This window comes from Delphinus delphis, chromosome 9, assembly GCF_949987515.2.
Source record: "Delphinus delphis chromosome 9, mDelDel1.2, whole genome shotgun sequence".
Classification (NCBI taxonomy): Eukaryota; Metazoa; Chordata; class Mammalia; order Artiodactyla; family Delphinidae; genus Delphinus; species Delphinus delphis.
Window position 1 is genome coordinate 46,354,671 of NC_082691.1, and position 24,861 is coordinate 46,379,531.

General features: G+C 36.0%; 1 protein-coding gene across 1 annotated transcript in view; it reads right to left on the bottom strand.

Moving 5' to 3' along the window:
• The window catches only part of UMAD1 (UBAP1-MVB12-associated (UMA) domain containing 1), a 246,315-nt gene that overhangs the window by 175,195 nt on the left and 46,259 nt on the right, over positions 1-24,861 (bottom strand). The window lies entirely within an intron of this gene.

The following is a 24,861-nucleotide window of genomic DNA, read 5'->3' on the forward strand; positions in this document are numbered from 1 at the left end:
TTTTGCAGCTGGTTTCAAATTCAGTTGCTGCGATACAAGTGCAGATGCAATGGCTTACCCTAATTATATTGCTCCAGTTTAATCTTTCCATTTGTAGCATACATACTATCTACTGGATCGAGTTCAAGACTCTGAAATTGGTTTCAAACTGAAGAGACTTCAACATCACACATTTGTGACCCTCCCCTACAGCTTGCTAATCACATTTCATCACCGTATCTTTTGGATCTTCTGAATCCATCCCAAAGGTGTTTTTCGCTCTCTAAGCCATCACTGAATCTTGTTAACAAAAAGGCAGGGAAAACTGATCGTAAAAAACATTTGTTTTAGTAAAATAAAAGTTATGTCATCTCCAAAGACACTTTTTGACCTTAATTTTTTTTTTCCATTTTCTCTCTGCTTGGAATTAAACATACTAGCAAATCGTAAGGAAGTTAATCGTAATCAGTGATTTGTAAACTTGACTGATAATCAAAAGCACCCTATAGGTTTCGGGAAAAACACAGACTTCCCAGCTTCATCAACCTATTGAGTCATAATTTAAAGAGGTTTCTTTTAAAATTAACCTACAGGCTAAATAAAGCTTATTCTGAGAGTTAGAATGAAAGAAAGAGAAGAACAGGTTTCTGCCCATTTCGGGCAGGTCTCTTTGTTGCCTGCTATTGTCCATATCTAATAAATGCCTTGTGTCAAGAATAATATCTGTACACACAACATAGATAAATTAGAAATTTGGGAGTAACATATACACACTACTATATATAAAATAGATAAACAACAAGGACCTACTCTATAGCACAAGGAACTATACTCAGTATTTTGTAATATCCTATGTGGGAAAAGAATCTGAAAAAGTATATATACACACACAAATACACACACACATATGTTTGTGTATATATATACATATATACATATATTAATAAATGTATGTATAACTGAATCACTTTGCTGTACACCTGAAACTAACACAACACTGTAAATCAACTATACTTCACTTTAAAATTTAAAAAATAAAGAATAATATCTATACAAAGAAATGAGGTAAATCGGAACTTTTAAAACAAAAGAAAATACTAGAACCATCAGATCCACAGAAGATAATCAGACAAGAGGCTCCAAGAGGATATTTTTGGATGTGAGCAATAACGATGAGGAATAAAACACCAATTTCCAAATACTCTTAATTTCTTAGGCATGTTTCTATTTGCTGGATGAATATAGTTTTTTATCAAGATAACTTAAAAGTATGATTTTGAAGGTATACATTTTAAATTTTAGACTATACATTTCTACTCTTGTTTCTTAATCATTCATTCATTCATTCCACACTAGTGTTGTGATAAAGTGGTAAACAAGAATAAACAAACCACACACACACCGTGTGTACCATACCACATATGACATTATAAAAAATTAAAATATTAAAACAGTTTTATGATTAAAATAAAGTGTAAGAAATTCACATCAATGTATTTCAAAATACCATTAGGGATAAAGATAACACATTCAAGTTACAGGGGACACATTATTTGGAAAAATCACTCAAGTTCTGCAATGTTTCCTCTCCCCAAATGAATGATGCCAATTTTACTTTATTATTTGATCTAAAATTTATAACTTATACAAAAATATGAAGTTATTAATAAATGTTTTGCTACAAAATGTTAATCAACACACTGTTGACATAATGAATCACTGTGTTAATTCTAAAAACTGGATTTCCCCGAAGTCTAAAAGCTACACAACCATGATAAATAGAATCTACAGTACTTTCAGTTACTCTGGTTAATATTCTAAAATTAAACCATTAAACAACAAGCTTAATTAATGCAACTTTCCTAAACAGACTTTCACATGAATGACAGAATGTTAATCTAACAATTATTTATGGCCAGTTATAAACTTAAGCATACACAGAAGTGGTGAAATTTAACCAAATCTTGAGGTCAAAATTTTAAACTCACTCTCCCATCCAGACCACAGTTCCTGATCCATACAGTTACAAATTAATTTACAAATATTATTTAACACTTATTTTATTTGTTCAAAACACAAGCTATTTTACAAACACATCATACTATGTGTGGCCTAGAGTGGGAAAAAATAGATGAATTAAATACAGTAGAGGTTATCTTATCCAGTGTGATTGGAACTATTTCTTCATTTAATAAAAATCCAGATAAACAGGAAATCATTACAAAACACACACTTTAGACATTACATTTCAAAAAAAATAATGTCCATTTATTGATAATAAAGTGAATAATTTGACATTATTTAGAAGGAATACAAATTTTCCTGGCACTGGTACTTCCCATCTATTAGTATTTCTGAATGGTGATTCAGACTTATTCAATACAACATAGAACTATTTCTAGGGCATTTGTAACTATGACATGAGTAATTTTTGGCTCTGGATTGCTCTTATCTCCTCCTCCTCCTCATGTTGAATCCATCCTTTTCTGTCACAACCTGTATGGTTTCTGCATAATCCATAGTTTTATCTTAAAAAAACCCTGTGACTATTGGTGTACCATACATTAGTGTCTTACCAATTGACAAAAGTCAATTTGAGATAATTAAAAACATATACACAACAGCAACAAACCATGCCCTTCAGAATCTCCTTGTAATTCAGGATATTATTAGATTACAGTTTTCACCAAGGTTCTGGAAACGCTTACGTGGAAATTTTGCTCTCTACCACTATACTATTTCTAAAATGTTTGATGTCATCTATTTTATATGACTATTAGTCCTGTCTTACACTGTTTTCCCCAAATCCAAACTTAAAACTCTTTTTCCATATCTGCTCTTTAAACAATCCAAAATCTGATTCAAAGGTCGGAGCAAGGACATTACATTCCATGGCAAAACTATGGCTTAGGTCACTTTCTCTAAGGTCCTCCTCAGGACAGGGATGTGAAGAAACAATGTACAGGGAGCACGTTGTTCATTTCAGTAAGTTTATTTACAAGTGTTTCTATGCTGAAGGTACATATTAATGGGGAAAATCCTATAAATAATTTAGAGTCCATCTGGCTGAAAAACTAAAAAAAAATCATATGATGTATATTTTTCTAAAGTTCTAGGATTTGTGAATTGCCTATAAAAAACTTTAGTTTGTTAGTTCTAGTTGTATTACTGCCTAAGGTAACTGTAATTTCCTCTTTGAATTTTTTTACTCTATTGCCACATGCTCTGCTTTTTTATGTCATCATTTTGGAGAACTGTTTCAACTACATGGTATGACAAACCTGCAATAAAATTGGCATTATCAATAAAAAGGAAAATCATTTGTAAATTTTTGAACAACAGGTTGATCAGAAGAAAATTTCTCCTTACAAGTGCCCAATACCCCAACAACTGACTTTTCCTCCACTTTCACCCATTTGTTACTTGATGTAACCTTCTCACATGGGGAAGATTTGGGGTCAAGGCCTTTATTTGCACTAGAGCCGCCAGATTAGAGTTCTGAGCCTTCCTTAGAAAGCCCAACATACAATTCATTATACACAATATCCAATTATTTTTAAGCAGATGAGAACTTAGAGACATTTGCATATCAGTCTGACGTAGATTCCTAGATTCTTTAAATTATCTCAGCCACACCTAAGTTGACAGCTCCTTTTTTCTATTTTAGCAATTAAACTATATGGACTATTTTCAAAACATTTAACTATGTTTTTGTAGAAATACTCCTTTTTTATACTCATATATTTTTAAATTAAATTGTGCAATTACAATAACAAGCACACATGTTGAGGAGCAAAGAGGGTGACAACTCGACAGGACACCACTCTGCTGGAGAAGGAGAAGCATGTCGGCTCACTAGAGAATAGCCTATCAGCTGCCAATATTCAAAGCTTTATAGAAAAGTTGGAGAATATTGGTCAATCTGCCAACTCATTTAAGTGAAGGTCCGTTAAGACTTTTGCTATATACTTTTCTTTGAGAAAAAAATGGGACCCTTCTTTTCCACAGGAATGGATAAAAGAGGCACTGAAAAGGAAGTAAAGGTGTTTGGAGGAAATTAAAGAAAAATAAATTTTGAATTTACAAATCTTTGTCAAAGACTAATCCTATATTTCCAATTCTTATTTCAAAGATATACTCGTATCATTATACTTTTAAATAAAGGTTTCCATAGAAATTTGGTGAATACAGATCTTCTTTGACTTATGACAGGGTTATAGCCCAACAAACCGATGGTAAATTAAGAATATCTTTAAGTCAAAAATGCATTTAATACATCTAACCTAGTGAACATCATAGCTTAGCCTGGTCTACCTTAAACATGCTCAGAATAATTACATTAGCCCACAGTTGGGCAAAATCATCTAACAAAGCCTATTTTATAATAAAGTATTGATTTCTCATATAATTTATTAAATACTATACTGAAAGTAGAAAACAGACTGGTTGCATGAGCGCAGGATGGTTGTAAGTGGTTGTTTACCCTCATGATCACGTGGCTGACTGGGAGCTGCAGCTCACTGCTGCTACTGCTGCCCAGTACCGTGAGAGAGTATCATGCTGCAATTCTTAGCCCAGGAAAAGATCAAAATTCAAAATTCGAAGTACAGTTTCTACTGAATGCCTATCACTTTCATACCACCGTAAAGTGGAAAATCCTAAGTCGGGGACTGTCTGTGTATAATTAAATAATAAAAGTCAAGAACAGAAATTTTAAGTATAACTTGTACATAGTGAAACATAACTCATTTTTCAAATAAGATATGAATGCAATTTCTTCCATGTGGATACAGATACTATTGTATTTTCATTAATAATTAAATCTGACAATCTGAATTCTATCAGTTAAACTAAAATAGCTAATTTTGACCACCCACAAAGCTGTAAGTAGCATAGGAGAACCTGGAAATGCTAACATGAACTGGTAAAAAAAAGTCTCAATTTTAATTGGATTACTATTTTTTCTTTAACAACAACAACAAAAGGTTTTATCTAATTTATTACTTCAATTAATCAACAATGAAGATGGAAAGAATTTAAGCAACAAAGTTAAGAATCGCTGAATGGAATATCTAGCAGCATTTACTGAACAGACATGGTTAACTTGAGGCTTTAATAATTCCAGAAGGACTCAAGTAGCCAGCCCACAAGAGTACAGGGCTGTTTCAAAGACAGAATGATACCAAATATGTCACTGTGCTCTGAAATCTTTAAAGCACTAGAAAATATTAGACATTCTTACTAACACATATTAATTAATTCTAATGATGTAAAACTTTTTCATTAAAGATCATATAACTTCTATTTCCAGGATTTTCCAAAATTTTAAATGATTACTGATAACTTTCCAAAAGTTATTCTAGGTAGTATTTTAATAAATGTTAAGTTCAGTAAAATACTCAGTTTTGTAAGATCCTCCATGAAAAAAGGAGTTTTAAGCCAGTCTGGAAAATGCTGAATGAACCGAAGTTAGATATTTTCTAGACACAGTAATATATTAAAGACTAAAAGTTTCTTATGAAATGTTTTCAACCATTTTAAGCCAAGCATTTCCCATACTTAATTTAAACATGATTCTCCTTTATCACCAACTATTAACATCTAAGAAAACCAGTAAATGTTAATGTTTCCAATTTAACTCAAATATTACTAAGTCATCTCTTATTCTGTCCTAGTATGAAAAATTTTACATCAATTTTACATTTTTTTGACCTACTACCTTTTGTCCTATATGTTATATGCAACATGCGTTCACCGCTAATTCTGGGTAAACCTGTTATTTAGCTACATGGTGAACAACCAGCAATGGTGTCACCGAGAAACCAATCAGATAAATACAGGAAGGTAATGATCAAGTGCACGAAAGAAATAAAAATCAAAACATCAAAATTAATAGAATTCGTAACAATAAAATTGTTTTTCATACAAAAACAAATATTTGAGATCCGTCACATATATATCAACAGAAGACAACAAAAATTGAAACAACAATACAGAATTACTGTCCTTGCTTTAAAAAATAATAATACTGATCTTGAGATGGAAGTATATAAGACAACAAACATGGTCAGAGTTTACAAAGTTTGAGATGTTGAAAACATAGCTTTTGTAAAAGCAGATTTTCCCACCAAGTCGTCCATCCTCTAAAGTACTATGAAGGTAAGTGGAATATAGAAATCTACCAAAAGAATTTATCTTCACAAAACTTAAAAATTATCCCTCAGCCCCAAACATTCTATAAACGTATGTACTAGGCTGTGAATCACATCTCAGCATACATAAAGATTATCATTTGTGCCATATTCTCTGACCACAGTGCATTAAATTAAAAATCTTCACCAAAAAGATAACCAAAACAAAACATCTTGTATACTTGGAAATCTTAAATATTTTTAAATCACTCAGCCAAGAAGGATTAAAAATTGAAAACTGTAAAACCACAAACTAATGGAAGTAATGCAAACTAAAAATTGGAAGCTGCTAATTAGCAATTAATGAGAAATACAGAGATTTTAATAAGTATATTAGAATATTAAGAAGTTTAAAAATTGATGAGCCAAAAGTAAGCAACCAACCTAAGAACCTAAAGGTGAATTATTAGAAATAAAAACCTTATAAAGATGGTTGCTACTACATGTTTTTATACTAGCAACAAAATAGAAAACGCAATCTTTGAAAAGAAAACATTTTCAGGAGGACAAAGTAGTGAACACGCATGTACCCACCACTCAATCTAAGAAATAGAATTTATGTTAACCTTGAAGTCCCCCGATCTCACACTTCCTTACTCCCACCTCAAAGGTATATTCCTCTCTCTAAATTCCATGTTACCCATTCTCTTTTTAAAGTGTTATCATATTCATTTTAGTTTTACATGTTTTAGAACCATATATAAATGGAATGACAATCACAATGTTTAGACAATATTCTTCAATGATTTGCCTTTCTCATTCAACATATCAATATCTGGGATATTGCTACTTGTACTTTTTAGTTCTTCATTTTTATTTGGCATTCCATTTTATAAATATACCACGGTTTATATATCTGTTCTAATGATGAACATTTGGGGGTGTTTCTTATGTTTTATTTTATCATTAAAAGCAATATTGTTATTGGAAACTTATAGGCAGAAAAAAGAAAAAAAGAACCTTGACCTAAGTCTAACACTTTGTACAAAAATTATTCAAAAGAGACCACCTAGTTTATGGTATTTTTGTTACAGCAGCCCAAAGGGACTAAGACAGCAGCATAAGCAAGGGCTAAAAACAACATCGGGTAAGACAAGTCATTTTAATGACCTTATCCCCAGCTGGTCACAAAACAACACTACAAAATGTAATAGAAGGACACATCAAACAGACCCTTGTTTGGAACAGATGATTTCTGAGCAAACCCTACTCATCCCACAAACCTTGCTTGTCCTTGTAGGCTCAGTGCCTGACTTTCAACGCCAAGTCTCCCAGTGAATGGTTCACCTTCTCTCCAGTTTCTTCTGCTTTGTTTCACAGTATTCTGCCCTCCTGGGCTGCCGCTCCTCAAAAGGAACACCAACATCTGACCTGTCCAGCTTAGCCTCAGGACTCATCTTCACAAAAGATGGTAAGCTAACAAAGGCTGAGTCTTCCTGACTCTCACTGGTGAGTACCCACAACTGAACAACTTCCTAATGTTCATCCCTAAAAAAACTGATCTAGAATCTCACATCTACATTGTATGTGGATTATATAACTATTCACATGTATATAATTCTGATAAGTTTGAGAATACGGATAGAAAAACAAGGAGATGGAAGTTCATTTTAGACAAAGAGGAAATAAAATTCCTTAAGGGTGACAAAAAATTTGAAAATATGTAAGAAATTATTATGCAAGGCACCAAAAGACTGGGTATTAAATAGTTAATTAGCATTTTTGATGGTTAGGACTCCCTTTATCCTCCTCTCTCTAACCCCTCCTTTCCCCTCTCACTCTTTCCTTCCTACACACACACACACACACACACACAGACACTCTTTGTTGGTTAAGAAATTCTTAAAAGAGATCCATACAATATAACTGCCTATATCTGTATATACACAATATAAATACACATGTATATTTGATACTTTGTACTATCGTTCCCTTAAACCACATATTATTGGCAAAAAAAAAGTCCTAATATTTATGCCCACAGTATCTGTTGAAACACTTGTCTCTGGTTACTACAGTTGCTCATTTCAGTCAAATCAGCTTAGTATGTACTGATTATAAAATAAAATTTTAAGATGGCAAAAAGAGTAGTTAGAAAAGTACATTATTATTTTATTAGCAAAATTTCCTTCTATTTTTGAATTCTATCCGAACAAAGGACAAATATATTGACTCATTTTAAAAGGTTCCCTTTAAATGTTTCAAGTTATAAAGCACTGCTGCTTTTGTAAAAGATACTATTAACTTCTTAATAAAGTGTTAAACCTGGTCCCATTATATCCAAAATGGTAAATGCTCTCTAACAAATATATGGGTGATTAAATCACGGTCGCTGTCACTTGGGTAACTGTTTAATACAGAAACAACTCATAATATATATACCTCTACAAAACTAAAGCTAAACAATCAATAATTTTGTCTTCCTTCATTTACAGGTAGCTTATTCGACATTAACTAGTAAATCAAGAATGAAAGGGAGGGTTGTAAATCACAAAGAAAAGATTCATTTTATTCTTAATTCCCACTTGAATGTACGTAAAATGTTAAGTTACAGACAGTTAAGGAGAAGCTGTTGTTTTGGAATATGTAATTGCTATTTAGATGATAATGGCATGGATGTCTCAGTAGAACCATGATCCAAATTTGAATAAGGTCTTAATGAAGGAGGCTAAGAGAAGAATGACGAATGAAATACAACAGTGTCAGCAACAGACCTTAATGAAGCAAATTACTTTCAGCACCTTTGTAATTCAGGAGGAGCTGCATAAAAAAAGTGACAACTAAAGGATCAAAAGCAGGACCTTTGCAAACTAAACATACTTACAACATGACATCACTGTCTGGGCAACAAGGCATTGTGGAAGGCAGCCTCAATGTTTGGGTTTTACAGTTCACATCACAAAATAACTACATTAAAAGATCTGGCTGGGCAAACCAAGTTTCCTTAGAAAGCATCTTTACATGTCAAGTTAATGACATTTCTGAACAGAAAAAGAATTTAAATGTCCAAAGATATCTTGGCTGATTTTTAAAAAGCACTAAATATTAACACTAAGAAGAGTTAGAAGGCAAAATTAAGCTGGATTCTGGATCATACAAAATTAAAGAGGTCTTTTTTTAAGTTCTAAAATATCTACTTTTAAATTATTTGTTAGATTTATGAAGCGTACAATGCACACTACTTAATAAGTAATGGAATCACTTTACATATTCGTATTTTAAAATCAATTTCGCTTTTGCAAAATTGCACTGAGGCAACATGAGAGCATATGGCATGCTCACTGCCAAATGGAACATACGTTTAAACATGTTTAAATGATTTACTGAAGGTAACATTGATGATGGTGCTAGAAATGAAACACAAGGCTTCTAGCTTCCAAGGAAGCCATTCAAGGCAAGTAAGAGTGCCATAGCTACAAATTTAATTTGATACCCATAAGAATATTTTCTTAAGACTTCTAAGTTACAATAAAGTGATGATAAAATTCATTCCATATTAATATTGTAGGCAGGTCAACAAGCTTACTACCATAACAGATACAGTTTTTGCTGCAGATACCAGTATTCACAACCACAGAAACTGATTCTTGCCTATTTATCCTAACTCCTCAAACATGTACACAAATAGTAATTCTATTATCCAAATAATGTTAGCACAATTATCTGTGTTTATAATGAGAAAACAACTCTTCAACATTAATTAATGAGGGCCCTGTCACAGTCATGTTGCTGCTTCTAGGGACTGATTGAAGATGTTTTAACTTCAGAAATAAGAAGGGGGGACTTCCTGGTGGTCCAGTGGTAAAGAATCCACCTTATAATACAGGGGACGCTGGTTCGATTCCTGGTCAGGGAACGAGAATCTCACATGCCATGGGGTAAGTAAGCTCACGTGCCACAACTACTGAGCTCGCACACTGCAATGAGAGAGCCTGTGTGCTGCAAACTACAAGAGCCCATGCGCCCTGCAGCCCGCCCGCCACAACTACAGAGCCCATGCGCCCTGGAGCCTGTGCACCACAACTAGAGAAGAGAAAACCTCCACGCCACAACTAGAGAAAAGCCCGTGCACCACAAAGAAAGATCCCGTGTGGCACAACTAAGACCTGATACAGCCAAAAATAAATTAAATTAATAAATAAATCTTTTAAAAAAGAAAGAAAGAAGAAGGGGACAAAACATAAACCTGGTGCTAAGAAAGATTCTCCATCACCTCCCTGGGCCACTGTGAGGATCTTAGGCACCACTGAAAATGTCTGTACTATACTGGATTATTTTTAAAATCTAAGTTAAGTCAAGATGGTCTATCCAAAAATAACAGAAACAACAGATAGAATGTAGAACATACTGGTTAAAAGCACAGACTCGATCTAGTTTAAAATCCCAGCTCTGGCACTTATTAACTGTGCAATCTTGGACAAGTTATTCAGCTTCTCTCACAATTAAGTTTCCCCATCTGTGAGTTGGGGATAACAGTGCTAAGTTCTTGGAGCTGCTATGAGGATTAAATAAGTTAATCTTAGCTATCAACATTGATATTTGGGCTTCCCCGGTGGCGCAGTGGTTAAGAATCCATCTGCCAATGCAGAGGACATGGGTTCAAGCCCTGGTCCGGGAAGATCCCACGTGCCGCGGAGCAGCTAAGCCCGTGCACCACAACCACTGAGCCTGCGCTCTAGAGCCGGTGACCCACAGCTACTGAGCCTGTGTGCCACAACTACTGAAGCCCATGTGCATAGAGCCCGTGCTCCGCAACAAGAGAAGCCACTACAATGAGAAGCCCACACACGGCAACGAAGAGCAGCCCCCGCTCACCACAACTAGAGAAAGCCCGCATGCAGCAACGAAGACCCAACACAGCCAAAAATAAATAATTTATTTATTTTTTAATTGATATTTTTATTACTTACCAGTGTGTTTCCTTGAATGGATTACCTAAATAATAGTGTACCTAATTTTCCCCAGTTCTCAAAATTAACAGTACGTAATGCTTTTAGGCATAATTTAAATGAAGCTTTGGAAAGAGCTTAAAAAGACCAAAAATATTACATATGTTGTTAGCGTCGTTATATGTTTCAAGTTTTCTTATTAGAATCACTGCTGCTATTTCCTGAACTTGTCCCTCCCTCCTCCAATCATACAGCCTCAGACCAGCAAACCCAGACCCATGTGGTAACACTCACTGTCTCCACCTCTTCTAGTCTTTCCTCAACCCTACACCAAGAATTAATTTTCTAGATGTTTTTCATTTTTTTCTTCTCAAAAGATGATAACCCATTTTGTTTTGATTCAACATGGATTTCACGTATTTTCACTAACCTCTACTCTCTCTTCCCCAAATCACCCAACATACACAAATACTACTGAGCATTATCTCATTTATTTTCAACAACCAGACTGCATGATAACTTTGGATGGTGACTTTCATAGCTTATTCTAGGGAATAGTGATTTCATCCACATTTTTCTCCATGCAAAAATAGCAACAAAGATTTCTAATAAAGATTTCTAATAAGAGGTTACAGATCACATACACTTTTCTGTTTTTAAATAAGTTGAACAATTTCAGCCTGAATTATAATTCTTTGCCTTATAATAGAAATATTCAATTATCAAAATAATGGATTAGATAAGTATAGTACTTAGAGCCAGATGATTATATAAAATATGTATTAAGCATTTTGTGATATCACTGAATAGGAACACTGGGTTTAGGTTGCACAGTGCATGTGACCCAATTCAATTATATTTACTTAATCCTACCTAGTTATTTTATTATGCTTACACCAAGACTTGAGTGAATACCTTCTTAGACCATTTAAAATGACTTTTCATTCATTTCATTCATTGGAGTACATGCTTCAAAACACTCTGATTATTTAAGTGTTTATTATGATTAAAAACTGAAGATTCTACTTTTTATAAACCAGTTATTTTTCCAAAACACTATCTTAATAATGACAAAAACTAAACTGTAATGCATCAGTTATGCAAACTTCATTACAATCATCTTAGAAGTTCATATGCTCATTTCCTATTCTATGAAGTTCGGTAAGAGCTGATCTAAGTTGACATCTCTTCTCACTGTTGCATAAAAAGTTTTAAAAAACAAAAACTGGTTTACAACATGTGAGAGAAGGTGCTCCCTTCAATTGAGAACGATAAACATGTAAGAAAGAATGTCAGCAGTCTTGTGTTATGGATGTCAAGTAGTACCCTGGTTCCTGGGGTGTCACATTCCTCTCCTGCACATGTACCTACATGCTGAGTTAATCCAGAATCTCTTTCCATTCATAAAACAGTACTGTTTAGGATCTGTCCCATCTTCCCTGCCTTTTTCATGTCTATCCAAATAAAATAAATCATCATTTTCTTTTCAATTCATGACTCTTTTGTGATTAAAAACTGTAAGTTAGACATATTTTGGTACAGCAGCAATTCTCTAAGGCAGCAATTCTTAAACTCTGTGACCCCAAGACCTCTTTATACTCTTAACAATTGAGGACCTCAAAGAGCGTTTATTTATGTCACTTACATCTCTTGAGATTTTATCATATTAGAAATCAAAACTGAGACATTTTTAATTTATTAATTCACTGAAAATTACGTTTTACGTGTTAACATAAATAGCATGCTTTAATGAAAAATAGCTATATTAAAAACACAAAAATGTAGTGAAAAGAGAGGCATTATCTCTTATTTTTGCACATATCCTTTAATTTTTGGCTTAAGAGTGGGCAGCTGGGTTCTCCTATCTGTTTCTGCATTCAGGCTGTTATGACATGTTGTTTCAATGAAGTATATTAAAGAAAATGCAAGGCCACACATATATAGTTGGAAAAGGGAACACTTCATGGATCCCATGAAAGTATCTCTTTGAGAACTGCCGCTCTAAGGTATGTCTGTTTCATAATTAAAACACCTTACTGACCAAAGAAACAACTAGAAGTGAAAAAACTTTTTAGGGCCTCAATCTCAGCCTCTGAACTAATGGACAAATTGTTGGCATCCTTTGGGTTGTAGGTACCTATATCTTGAGGTGGGTTATACCCAAATCAGGACCTCTAGAATTCAATACAGGTAGGAAAAGATGTTTTTTAAATTAATGGGATCTTTCTTGCCATGTGTGTTGTTACATCCATACAATGGACAAAGGTTATTTTTCTTTTTATTTATTAAATGAAAAATTAGAGTACTAATGGTGCTTCACATTAAAAAGTCAAAAATTCTAAAGGTAAAATAAATTGGAGTGACAACTTATTAGTCTAAATTTTGATAAAGGACCACTTAAACAGCAACCTTAAGCAAGAACATACAAGTTCAGTTAATTTGAGGAACTGACATGATTCTTATTGCAGAAGCCTCATTTTAAGCACATTTTCAAAATTTCAGCAAAAACGGTTATAAACATGGAGTGGATTTTCATCACCATTTTAGTGGGCAATAGTAATTATTTTTGGCAAATAAACTACAGCTGTACTCAATTATATGAAGAGTCATTCAGTGAAAGTTTGGCAAGCAAGAATTTTAAAAGCAGGCAGTAAATTCAGTATAATGCTACTAGAAGCCTGGCTGATGGCATTCTCCTGAAATTCTGCTGTGGCTGGTCTTATGGCTTCAAAGAACACATAATAAATATATATTGCAACAGGACTGAAGAATGATGTAAGTAAAAATCAAGTGCTTTTCCCCTGCAGCTAGGACAGTGAAGTTGTACAGGTGGGCACAGCAACTCTTCATCAACACACAAACTAGTTGGCTGTACCGCAGCGTTTTTTACAAGAAAGAAAAAAAGGTACTCATAGTCAGATAAGTTGGATAGTCTAGCAACTTTACTATGAATCAAATTTTACTCACGGGAACGCATTTCAGAGATTACAATAGAGATCAGTGGAAAAATAAGATTCAATTTTTTAAAAATCACTTATAATTATTTAAAAGTATTCGTTTAATACATTAAGAAACATTTGTCTTTTATTTTCATCCTTGAGGGCTGTTTATGTGGACATGAAAAAAAAATGTTAAAAAGCATCAGGAAAAATACAGGGAATAGGAATTTAAATGAGAATAGCCATTTCAAGTATTAGAGAAAAAGAATACCCGAGTTTTAGATAAAAGCCATTTGAGTGTGGCTGAAACCTGGACCAGAATTCTATCTTACTTCATAAATAAAATATCATATTTTAAAAATAAACTCTATTAAAATATATAACATTAAAACTGTACTGAACTATTTCTATCTTTCTTTGAAAATCAGTTTGGGAAGCATAGGAATGCCAGGCCCTGAAGAAGAATATGAATTGTATTACCAACTTGTGAAAGTGCTAGTTAATAGAAATTTATAGTTTTAAAATGTGAAACAGCCTCCTATTACTATACTGATATTATCAAATGCCGTATTTTGAAAGCCAGGCTATGAATAATTTATCCTATAAAATATAGCTTTCAATCACAAAAATAATGGAAGAAGATGACTAGACACCTCTATATTAATCAATCTCTACCTTGAGATCCCTTCCATAAAATTCAACTATATATAAATATACTACTGTATACCTTTTCTGCCTGAATTTCAGTGTGAATTTCAGTCCTACATTTTACAAATCATGACCTTCCCTTGTTGGAAAAATTCATAAAAGAAGATAAAAGAGGTCAAAAATAGAAAAGGGAAGTACAGCTTATAGCAAAAAATAGCAGAAATGGTTTCAGTGAAATCTGAGAAAAGATAAAGGGAGATGGCAGAAAGGAAGTACACCCAGGTATCCTCAGAGAGCAAGGGATCAGACATGTGGGTAAAAGGGTCTGTGGTGAAATAATCCTGGGAAGACCAACAACTGCAAAATCCCGGATACAATAAACAGGGGCTGATAGGCAGATTGGTAGGTAAGCACAGGTAAACACTGACACGGGTCCCCATTAATCATCCTAATCAGCCTCCTAATCACACGTCTCTAAGACCATGACCAGGCAGGACCTGGAAGGCAGAACACAAAGGTCAACTCTGAATCGGAAAAGCAGAAAGACAAGAACTTTTAAACGGAGGGGAGGCTCGGAAAACTGCTTCTTTTATAAATATTTTTATCTTCAACAAACCAACACAAATGCACAAGGATGGGATAGAGTGAGAGATCTGGGGAAGTCCTCAGCAAACAAGGGATGGTAAACGAAATCGAGCCACACAGTTTCCAGTATCCCTAATTTAAAATGCATAAAATGTCATGGAGATTGTAGTTAGCGTGCTTTACTCTTTTCATTTAGCAAATGCAAAAACTGTCACAGATACACCTCCAACTTCAGGCCCCCAACCTTAGTTTCCCCTTAAGGTTTTAAGTTATTGGCCACAACTTCACCTTTACAAGCTTCAGGGCCCTGAGCCCCATAGTTAGGGAGGAACCTATATGGTTCATTCCTTTAAAGCTGTGTATATATATATATTAAAAAGTTAAGATAGGTTCCATTCTACCTCATACATTTTTCTCTATGAGAATACAGAACATGCTTATTAAATGCCTGATACACAAGTGAAATACTAACCAAATCTCTGCAGAGATCAAAGTGTGAATTATATAATTTTTTTCTTACTATAAATTTTTGGGTTTGGAGGTTTGCCCCCCACCAAGGAATGAGTTACTTAATTGAGTGAGCATCTCTAAATATTTAAATGGTTTATAAGGGGGTAAAATACCACTTCATGAGAAGAAAATACTTTACTATTATTTAGGACTTTCCCTATCTTTAAATATAGTTTTCTAGATGTAATCTGACTAGAAGTAAACAAAAGACTGATTTCCACTTATGTAAATCATTTTATTTATAACTCGAAGCTCAGTTTAGAGGTTTTACCACGCAAATTCATCCACTCTCCTTCACTCAATGCAAATATTTACTGAACACCTAATATTTGTAAGGCATTATATGAGCACTAAGGTCATAGAGACTCACAGCTATGGTTCCCCAGCAATGGTAGAATTGAAAAATATATCTACCCTCACTCAATATAGCTTTGGGGCTAAATGCGAAAAGCCTGGAGGAAGGAAGTTGTCTTTCTGGTCCTAAACTTAGAGCTGAATCTATTTCCAAGATGACCTTACAGATGGGAACATCACATCCACGGACCACCCTAGGGATTCACAGTTTCTAAAGTGAAACTTTCCAGTGCTCCTGTTTAGTTCAGTCTGGTGCCACTATTTTTAAACAGTTTAATGATTTTCCCCTTTTTATGGAAGTAAAAATAAAACAGATCTGTCCCACTAATTCATAAATTCTTATAAAATTCTAAGGAACTAAGGAAACTAACATTTTAACTTGAGGCCCAATTTTAAGAATGGTTAAAGCATAAACAGATTTAACTTTTAAATCATCAGTTGGAAAAAGAATCAAAAGAGACCTAAAGACTCATTCTATTACCTTTAAAAAAATCAGTCTGATAAGAAGGAAAAACACAAAACCATTCTAAGAAAAGTCTGATGTTCTCGTAATCAATGGAGTCAGTGCCCCTCAGGGTTGGGGGAACCGATATGCACAGAACTCAGCATTCCTTTGCTGCAGGAAAAATCAAGGTCTACTTTGTGGCTCCAAATCACTTTGAGATGAGTTGATTTTAAGACAAGATTCCCATTCCCCTATCATTAAATGTCCAGTAAGGAAGAGGGGAGGTAATAATAGAGGGCTGGAGAAGGAAGGGTGAAAGAGGTCACTGCAAAAAAGAACTTGAGAAGCTAAAGTTGCAGTGATCACCCAGTAAAACTTGGCTACTTGATAGTCAAAAGAGTGGACTGAACTGCCCAAACAGGATCTCCAGTTATATGATACACCACAAAAAAGGAAAAATATTTAGACAGAATAAAGTCTGCAATGATTCAATCTCAAACACTTTTTAAGTCAGGTGGGTCTGGTTCACAAAGTGACTTCAAAGGAAAAGGCTAAGTTTTAAACACATTGAAAGTCGACTTACAGCCATCTCTCACTTAATCAAAACTTCTACGAATTGGGTTGAAATTGATGGCAGAGATGGAGGGGGAAATGCACTCACATAATACTTATAAAAATACACTAAAGAAGTAAGTCTCTGCAGTTACTTAAAAAATGAGAATTGTTGCAACCTTCTCACAGAAATAAATTTGACCTATCTGTATCTTTAAGTCATTAACTTCACCAAAAAAAGACCTGATAAAGCATATGTTAACTCATAATAAATAAAATCCCTTCAGAAATGGAGATATCTGTTTATTCTTCGTGCCTACCAGCATGGTGTCTAGCCCATGGGCATTCAATAAGTATTTGAGTAGGCACTCAGTAAATATTTATTGAATAAATGATTAACTTACTAGAAATCTATGAATGGTTTATAAGGACTCTATGGCTCTCCAGAAACTATACATGAAATATTGGGTCCATGGGTACATGGGCATTTTTCACCAGATTCTCATATAGTTCATATCCAAAAAAAGGGTATGACTTATTTTGAGTAATGGAAAAATTATTTATCTTTCAGGCAGTCCACTATTAATATTGCTTGTTACCGAAATTTGATAAGAACTCGACAACAAAAAGATCCAGATAACACACTTTCTGGCTAGAATCTGTAGTGCAGAAATTCTCTACTTCTAATTAAAAGAATTATATGCTCTGACAGTCAAATGAGCAGAGGGTCAGACTGATAAGGAATCCTCTCCAAGCAACTCCCCAAAGAAAAGGCCATTTAACAGCCCCTTATGACATGGCCTGAAGGAATACCAAAATTTTCCTCCGAAACTTCTGGTCTCATTAATTTGAGTCATTCAAGAAACCAAGGAACTCTGATTTATACTTCTCAAACTGGGAGATGAGTGTCCCCAGGAGTATTTGTGGCAAGTGAGAAGATACATGATGACAAAGGAGAAACATAGCAAATCTCCTAACATCTAATTCACTGTTTGATGCTACAAAATTTCAAAGCATTTTGTTAAAATAATTACAGCTATATTATGCACTGAGTGCAAAATTCACATGAGTTTGAGATAACACCAGCTCCGACGGACAAAAATTCCTTAAAGCCAAGTACCCACCCCATAGGCTTTAGGGGGGCACATATTCATGCCCCTTCATCATTGGGGTACTTCGGAAAAAAAGTATGAGTAGAACTGCCACAGAGAGACGCCACAATAGTTTTTCAAGTTGCATTCTCCATTAATGTCTAAAAAAAAATTTTTTTTTAATCTCTAAAAGGTACCCATAAAATATCTGTTTTAAGCAGATAACTTTAAGGAAACCCCTCAAGATGAAATGGATAAGTTATTTGCTTCATATGTCTTTTAGAGATAAACAAGTGAAATATTGCAACTTAATGTTAAAGCAATAAATATTAAGCAGTTCTATTGGACAAAAATTAGAAAGCATAAGTACTATACAGTGAGGGACCTGTCCAAAAAAAAAAAAAGGGACTTCCCTGATGGTGCAGTGGTTAAGACTCTGTGCTCCCAACACAGGGGGCCCGGGTTTGATCCCTGGTCAGGGAACTAGATCCCACATGCGTGCTGCAACTAAGAGTGCACATGCCACAACTGAGGAGCCTGCCTGCCACAACTAAGGAGCCCACTGCCACAGCTAAGGAGCCCTTGAGCCGCAACTGAGAAGCCCACCTGCTGCAACTAAGGAGCCCACGTGCCTCAACTAAGGAGCCAGTGAGCCACAGCTATGGAGCCTGCCCAGCACAACCAAATAAATAAATACATATTTAAAAAAAAAACTCTACACAATCAGCATTGTTGTAGATGTTAATCTCGCCATAGTCCAACAAAGGGTTAGGTACACAGTTCATTTAGAAAAGCTATGTGTTCATCAGGATTTTAATGGGTGAAAAAAAGAAGAATTTTTAAAAATAAGAAGAAAAGCAAAACAATCTGATTTATCCTTGCTGAAAACTATCTGATCTACCACAGACCATTCCTACCGACTCTGCTTGGAACACGTAACTAAGACTGAAGTTCTATAGAACTCAGAATAGGGAGAGGGTGTTTACTGAGCTTGCAAAGCTTAGGTCATAGATGGTTCCATTTCCCATAGTCAAATGTCCAGGAAAAATCAATAAATCTGTGATGAGTCTTACGTTGTTCTTAACAGATTTCAGATGGAATGTCTGAAAAGGGCAGTCTTTAAAAAAGAAAAAAGTGGGAGCGTCTACATCTGAGTCTGGGCTGACAGGGCCCTAGCCATGGAGTTATTAAGGGTAAACCAGCTGGCAAGGATCAGTGCCCACTATTCAAAGACGACTTTGAGCAGATCTAGAGGCAGAAAATCTTTACAGAGTGTTTTATTTAGTTTGAGCTTGTGAGTCACTTGTTCTGTATGAGGCAGAGTTACTGGCAACAAATGAGGAAGAGCCTTGAGATCGATAAATTTCAACCAGTTGACATTGGTTAATAGCTAGGGAAAAATACGCTTCCCCATGATCAAATGGGATCTGAATTTCCATAATTTTACTTGCAAATTCATGCCACAAGTTATGCTATTCCCAAATCAGGCCTCATGGCCATTTCTAGTAGCTAAACTCAAGTCTTCTAGGAAGTTTTTTAGCCTAGAAAATTAAAATTTTATACTAAGACACATCTAAAAAGATTCCATGTTGTTTTTCCAAATTACCTTTATTGTGAAACCTCACAAATCAGACCTCCGAAGGTTTTTGTTGTTTCTTAACCTACCTAATTATTCTTATCAATTCTGACTCGAACAGAGTGAATTTCATAAAAGCTCAAGCAGAAAAACAAATCATAGTGGTAACAGTTCTATCAGAAGCACATGGAGATACAGCATGGTTTAAAAGAACCTCATATACCTAAAGGTTGATGACCTATCTCACTCCTTCATACTCTTGCCTTACTAAATCCAACTATGAGTACATAAAATGTAAAGTGAATAATGCTACTTAATTTAGAGACAACATTTATGATGTGAGAAGACAGATGTGGAAAAAATAAAGAACCTAAAGGATCCTTGACTGATAATTCCAAACATACACAGATATAAAAGATGCTGGGTCTACTTAGAAGGAGAGTGGAAGGTCCTTGCTGAGAGGCACATGCCCAGAAGCAAGGCTTCTTTATTCAGGGCCATGGAGCAAGGGGTCAGGTTCTGTCTGTAAAAATTCCACTGCCAGAAATTCAATGGTACAGCCACTAATGCCAAAGAACATGAAAAGCCTGAGTGTTCTTGCTCTGAGACTAAACATTTAGGAAGTTCTATGCCTAAAAGTAAAAAGGAAGGAGCATGGTTGAGAAGCATGTAACCAAAATTAAATGGACAGAATCAGTAAAAATCCATTTACTAGGTCTAGAAAAAGATAAAGGGGCAAAAGTGAGCAGATTTTTTTCTCCCTCCACATCCTTTCTTATCTAATAGAACATAATCATTCTTTGTTATAAATCCAATCCTAAAGTTGGTGAGGCTTGAAAATTCTGCCTGAGATAAACTGTGGAGAAGAAAATGTTGAAGGCAAGTAAACAGACTATTGTATGCTTACCAGGTGGGGACCAATGGGGATTTCTCTACTTGGAAAATATGCGTAAATCCTTCTTCAGAATGTTCAACTATGACTCAGAGATAAACTTCCAACTACTTAATAGTGCTCCTCTATAGGTATGGAAAAAAATCAAAAAGATTTTTTTTTAATGAAAGTTTCTTGTACATTTGCTACAACTGCCTAATGACTCAATTGAAATAAAAATCCAGTTGCTTTCAGCCAACAAATCATTAACAGACATTTCTAATCGCCTAACAATAAAGACAATTTAAAAAACGAGATCTTATTCCTCAGAGAGAAAGACCTTTTTGACGATGGCCATGTAAAAATAACATGTGATTTTAACTTTATTAACTAAACAATCAACACAACAACCCACTGTAAAGGAAAAATTATTATATATATTCACAGTATGACTAGAGTTTTACTTCAAATTTCAGAGATACATCGGGCAAAATAATTTATGAAGAGGAATATAAAACTTCACATTAATATTATTAAAGTTTCCAAGAAGTACAGAAAACTAAAAATAGAATTAACATATGATCCAGCAATCCCACTCCTGGGCATACAATCAGACAAAACTCTAATTCAGAAAGACACATGCACCCCAATGTTCATAGCAACACTATGTACAAGAGCCAAGACATGGAAGCAACCTGAATGTCCATCGAGAGATGAATGGATAAAGAAGATGTGGAGAGGAGCTTCAAGATGGCGTAAGAGTAAGATGCGGAGATCACCTTCCTCCCCACAGATACATCAGAAATACATGTACACGTGGTACAACTCCTACAGAACACCTACTGAACTCTGGCAGAAGACCTCAGACCTCCCCAAAGGCAAGAAACTCCCCACGTACTGGGTAGGCCAAAAGAAAAAACTGAGACGAAAGAATAGGGATGGGACCTGCACCAGTGGGAAGGAGCTGTGAAGGAGGAAAGGTTTCTACACACTAGGAAGCCCCTTCTCACGCGGAGACTGCGGGTGGCGGAGGAGAACACAGCAACAGGGGTGCGGAGGGCAAAACGGAGAGACTCCCGCACAGAGGATCGGTGCCGACCGGCACTCACCAGCCCGAGAGGCTTGTCTGCTCACCCGCGGGGCGGGCGGGGGCTGGGAGCTGAGGCTCAGGCTTTGGTCGGACCCCAGGGAGAGGACTGGGGATGGCTGCGTGAACACAGCCTGAAGGGGCTAGTGCGCCACAGCTAGCTGGGTGGGAGTCCGGGGAAGGTGTGGAACTGCCGAAGAGGCAAGAGACATTTTCTTGCCTCTCTGTTTCCTGGTGCCCGAGGAAAGGGGATTAAGAGCGCCGCTTAAAGGAGCTCCAGAGATAGGCGCGAGCCACAGCTATCAGTGTGGACCCCAGGGACGGGCATGAGACGCTAAGGCTGCTGCTGCCGCCACCAAGAAGCCTGTGTGCGAGCACAGGTCACTATCCACAACTCCCTTCCGGGGAGCCTGTGCAGCCCGCCACTGCCAGGGTCCTGTGATCCAGGGACAACTTCCCCGGGAGAACGCACGGTGCGCCTCAGGCTAGTGCAACGTCACGCCGGCCTCTGCCGCTGCAGGCTCGCCCCGCATCCGTACCCCTCCCTCCCTCCCTCCCAGCCGGAGAGAGGCAGAGCCTTCCAAGCAGCTGCTCCTTTAACCCCGTCCTATCTGAGCGGAAACAGAGGCCCTGAGGCGGCCTACACGCAGAGGCGGGTCCAAATCCAAAGCTGAACTTCAGGAGCTGTGCGAACAGAGAAAGGGAAATCTCTCCCAGCAGCGTCAGAAGCAGCGGATTATATCTCCACAATCAACTTGATGGGCCCTGCATCTGTGGAATACCTGAATAGACAACAAATCATCCCAAATTAAAGAGGTGACCTTCGAAAGCAACGATATATATATATTTTTTTTCCCCTTTTTCTCTTTTTGTGAATGTGTATGTGTATGCTTCTGTGTGTGATTTTGTCTGTATAGCTTTGCTTTTACCATTTGTCATAGGGTGCTGTCTGTCCATTTTTTTGTTTGTTTGTTTTTGGTTTTTTTTAGTATAGTTTTTAGCGCTTGTTATCACTGGTGGATTTGTTTTTTGGTTTGGTTGCTCTCTTTCTTTTTCTTCATTACTTAAAAAACTTTTTAATAATTATTTTTTATTTCAATAAGTTTACTTTACGTTATTTTATCTTCTTTCTTTTTTCTTTTTTTCTCCCTTTTATTCTGAGCCGTGTGGATGACAGGCAATTGCTGCTCCAGCAAGACATCAGGGCTGTGCCTCTGAGGTGGGACGGCCAAGTTCAGGACATTGGTCCACAAGAGACCTCCCAGCTCCACGTAATATAAACCAGCAAAAATCTCCCAGAGAGCTCCATCTCAACACCAAGACCCAGCTCCACTCAACGACCAGTAAGCTACAGTGCTGGACACCGTATGCCAAACAACTAGCAAGACAGGAACATAACCACACCCATTAGCAGAGAGGCTGCCTAAAATCATAATAAGTCAACAGACACCCCAAAACACACCACCAGACGTGGACCTGCCCACCAGAAAGACAAGATCCAGCCTAATCCACCAGAACACAGGCACTGGTCCCCTCCACCAGGAAGCCTGTGCAACCCACCGAAACAACCTTAGCCACTGGGGGCAGACACCAAAAACAATGGTAACGATGAACCTGCAGCCTGCGATAAGGAGACCCCAAACACAGTAAATTAAGCAAAATGAGAAGACAGAGAAACAAACAGCAGATGAAGGAGGAAGGTAAAAACCCACCAGACCTAACAAATGAAGAGGAAATAGGCAGTCTACCTGAAAAAAGAATTCAGAATACTGATAGTAAAGATGATCCAAAAACTTGGAAAAAGAAAGGAGAAAATACAAGAAATGTTTAACAAGGACCTACAAGAACTAACGAGCAAACAGTGACGAACAACACAATAAATGAAATTAAAAATTCTCTAGAAGGGATCAGTAGGAGAATAACTGAGGCAGAAAAACGGATAAGTGACCTGGAAGATAAAATAGTGGAAATAACTACTGCAGAACAGAATAAAGAAAAGAGAATGAAAAGAATTGAAGACAGTCTCAGAGACCTCTGGAACAACATTAAATGCACCAACATTCGAATTATACAGGTCCCAGAAGAAAAAAAGAAAAAGAAAGGGACTGAGAAAATATTTGAAGAGACTATAGTTGAAAACTTCCCTAATATGGGAAAGGAAATAGTTAATCAGGTCCAGGAAGCACAGAGAGTCCCATACAGGATAAATTCAAGGAGAAACACGCCAAGACACATATTAATCAAACTATCAAAAATTAATTACAAAGAAAGAATATTAAAAGCAGCAAGAAAAAACAACAAATAACATACAAGGGAATCCCCATAAGGTTAACAGCTGATCTTTCAGCAGAAACTCTGCAAGCCAGAAGGGAGTGACAGGACATATTTAGAGTGATGAAGGGGAAAAACCTACAACCAAGATTACTCTACCCACCAAGGATCTCATTCAGCTTTGATGGACAAATTAAAACCTTTACAGACAAGCAAAAGCTAAGAGAATACAGCACCACCAAACCAGCTATACAAAAAATGCTAAAGGAACTTCTCTAGGCAGGAAACACAAGTGAAGGAAAAGACCTACAATAACAAATGCAAAACAATTAAGAAAATGGTAATAGGGACATACATATCGATAATTACCTTAAATGTAAATGGGTTAAACGCTCCAACCAAAAGACACAGACTGGCTGAATGGATAAAAAAACAAGACCCATATATATGCTGTCTACAGGACACCCACTTCAGACCTAGGGACACATACAGACTGAAAGTGAGGGGATGGAAAAAGATATTCCATGCAAATGGAATTCAAAAGAAAGCTGAAGTAGCAATTCTCATATCAGACAAAACAGACTTTAAAACAAAGACTATTACAAGAGACAAAGAAGGACACTACATAATGATCAATCCAAGAAGATGATATAACAATTGTAAATATTTATGAACCCAACATAGGAGCACCGCAATACATAAGGCAAATACTAACAGCCATAAAAGGGGAAAATAACAGTAACACAATCATACTAGGGGACTGTAACACCCCACTTTCACCAAAGGACAGATCATCCAAAATGAGAAAAAATAAGGAAACACAAGCTTTAAATGATACATTAAACAAGATGGACTTGAGTGATATTTATAGGA